Here is a 3326-nt window from a genome sequence, read left to right as displayed (position 1 = left end):
AATCACCTAATCATCCAAATTAAAAAAAAAAAAAAAGCAACATAAAGAATGACTCAGTAACTTGAAAGAGAAAAGAAAAAGAATTAAAGTGCATACTATATTTGTATTACTCCTACTGAGTTCAGAACAATTCTTTCCACTTTTTGGTTACCGAAACCATATATTCAACTTCACTTCACAAACTTCAACAGATTGTAATTGTGGATTCTAATGAGGTACTAAATAAACAGAATCACATTGCAAGAAAAAGTGTGTGCATGACTGTGTGTAATTTGTTTTAAATGACTATGATCTATATCATTTAGAACCAGAAGAGAGAAAAGTTTAACTCCAGATAATTCTAAAGAGTTAGATGAGAGAAAGTGTAAAACAGCAGCTGTAGGCAAAATCAATCAATCAATCAATCAATCAATCATGTAGATATTAAAAATGTTATAGAGTGAAGTCAAAAGCATGGCAGCATGAGAGATCTCCTTAGATCTCTCCCCTTAAAATAACAAGCTGAACATCCGTAATTCAACAAATAACATCCAACCTGAACACGAGCACATCTGAAAGATGTGTGCATTAGAGAATCCAAAGGTGGGAAAATCCATGTGGGACTGGCAGACATATTAGAAGTGTGAAACAAAGAGCTGCAGTATGCATCCAAAGCTCCCTGCAGGAAGAGGGAAAGGGGTCAATTTGCAGCCAGGTCTTGGCCTTTTGAAGCCCGGAGCAGTGCTGCCTGAGTGATCGGCATATTCAATGCAACTAAGCACACGGCTCAAGGCAGAGAGTAGAGAAGAGACTGAGTGTGGAGGGGTGACAACTGTGGCTTAGCGAATGCCATAGCCAAGCAGGAGGCTGAGTCACGGAGACTGGCTACACCCCCACACAAACCCAGAGCATGCCCTACCATATCCTCTCAGAGTTAACACCACCAAGCCCCAGAGGAATTTACGCAACCAGTACTGAAACACACACAACAGCTGGTACCAGAGATACTCGCAGTGATATTGAGGCAAAACATTTGAAACCTGGGAAACAGCAAAAAGGGAAGGGAAACAGCCACATACACTGCAGACATCTCCCAAACAACCCACCTCAACCAGTCAGGCTGAACTGGAAAGAAACAGCAGAACATTGCATCTGTCTGTTGGGTCAGTGAAAGGATTTCAGGACCTCTTCAGAGACTCAAACCTTGATTGCCCATCACATATTTTCACAGGGATAGAACCCTGGGACTAAGGGACTTTCTCACAGAGGCACATAGGCACATACCAGAGAGAAAAGGGTATTAGTAGTCTCAAAGCAGAGATCTAAGAGGTTTGGATGCTACCTACTAAAAATCAAAAGAAAAATCCCTTCTTATCAACCTTATAAAGAGAGATCACTAAATAATAAATTTTATTTTTTTAAAAAAGCTGAGTATACTCCCATTAATGCCTAGGTGGAGAAATAGTCCATCAAACACCAGGAACAACCAAGATGACAAGGCAGCTCAGAAAGAAAGAGAAAAACCTCCAGAAAATAAGCTCAAAGACATAGAAATATGCGACTTAAATGACAGAGAATTCAGGATGGTACTTCTGAAAAATACTCAATGAGATGCAAGAAAATTCTAACTGAGAATTTCAAAACCTAGAAACAAAATAAATGAACAAAAAAAATTCTATAGAAAGAAGATTGAAACACATGCCCCCCTCCCTAAAAAAAAAAAAAAATAGAACTCTAGAGATGAAGAACACAGTAAGGAAAATGAATAAAATAGCAAGCTTAGGAAAAAGATATCACTAGGTGGATGAAATAATTTGTGATATCAAAGACAGAAATCTAGAAATGACACAGAAGGAAGACGAGACAGACTTGAGGATTTAAAAAATTGAAAGAACTCTACAAGAACTTTCGGACAAAATCAGAAAAAGCAACATAAGAATAATGAGCATGCTAGAAGGAAAAGAGAGGGAGAAGGGAACACAGAACATATTCGAATAAATAGTTGACAAAAATTTCCATACCTATGGAAAGCACTGGATCTTTGAATCCAAGAATCAAACAGAACATCTAAGTATCTCAACTCAAAAAGGTCTTCTCCAGGATACATTACATTAAAATTGTCAAAAATTAATGACAAAGAATTCTCAGGGCAGTCAGGGAAAATAATACAGTAACTTAAAAGGAAAACCCATTAGACTATCATTAGTCTTTTCAGCACAAACCTTACAAGCAAGGAAGGAGTGGAACCAAATATTCAAACTATTGAAAGAAAGAAATTACCAGCTAAAAATAATATATCCATCAAGGCTCTACTTTAGATAAGAAAAAGAAATAAAGACCTTTTCAAACATACAAAGGCTGAAGAAATTTTCCGCCAAAGCCTGAATTACAGAAAATACTGAAAGTAGTCATTCTACCTGAAAGAAAAGGACAAAAATACATAACCATTAGTAAGAAAACTAACAGGCAGATAAAAGCAGAAAAATGTAACTCTTATTAAGAACAGGTTATTATAAGCTTAAATGTTACATAATGGTTAAAGACTCCAAGACCCCCCCAAAAAAAAAAAAACTTTGATAATAGCCTAATATTCAAAATATAGAAAGAACTCATACAACTCAACAACAACAACAACAACAACAACAAAACAATCTGATTAAAAATGGGTAAAGGACCTAAACAGACACTCTCCCAAGAATACATACAAAAGGACAACAGACATATAAAAAGATGCTCAATCTTACTAGCTATTAGAGAAATAGAAATCAAAACTACAATGAGATGCCATCTCATACTTGTTAGAATAGCTATTATCAACAGGACAAGTAATGAGTGTTATAGAGGTTGTGAGGAAAAAGGAACCTTCATACACTGCTGATGGGAATGTAAATTTGGTGTCCAAAAAAAAAAAAAAAAAAAAAAAAAAGAAAGAAAGAAAGAAAAAGAAATGTGATACTTAGAATTAAGAACATTTGGTAAGGTCTACAGTCATGCCACCCTGAATAAACCCAATCCCGTTTGATCTTGGAAGGTAAATAGTGTTGGATCTGGTTAGTACTTGGATGGGAGACCACCTCGGAAGGCCAGGTGCTGCAGACGTAAAAATAAAAAAAAAAATGAACCCCAATATTCATAGCAGCATTCACGGTGGCCAGGACATGGAAGCAATGGAAGTGTCCTACGATAGATGATTGGATAAAGAAGAGGTGGTATATATATATACAATAGAATATTACTCAGCCATAAAAAGATGAAATACTGCCATTTGGCACAATATGGATGGATCTTGAGATAATCATGCTAAGTCAGACAGAAAAAGTTGAAAACCATATGATATCACTCATATG

At 36.2% G+C, this 3326-nt stretch overlaps 1 pseudogene; it reads left to right on the top strand.

Moving 5' to 3' along the window:
* Nucleotides 1–2959: 2959 nt before the first annotated feature.
* On the top strand, nucleotides 2960–3078 carry LOC112478999 (annotated as a pseudogene).
* The last annotated feature ends 248 nt before the right edge of the window (nucleotides 3079–3326 follow it).

The sequence above is a fragment of the Pteropus alecto genome, unplaced genomic scaffold (assembly GCF_000325575.1).
Source record: "Pteropus alecto unplaced genomic scaffold, ASM32557v1 scaffold384, whole genome shotgun sequence".
Taxonomy (NCBI): domain Eukaryota; kingdom Metazoa; phylum Chordata; class Mammalia; order Chiroptera; family Pteropodidae; genus Pteropus; species Pteropus alecto.
The sequence above is the reverse complement of the archived record's forward strand: the minus strand, read 5'-3'. Positions and strand labels throughout refer to the sequence as shown.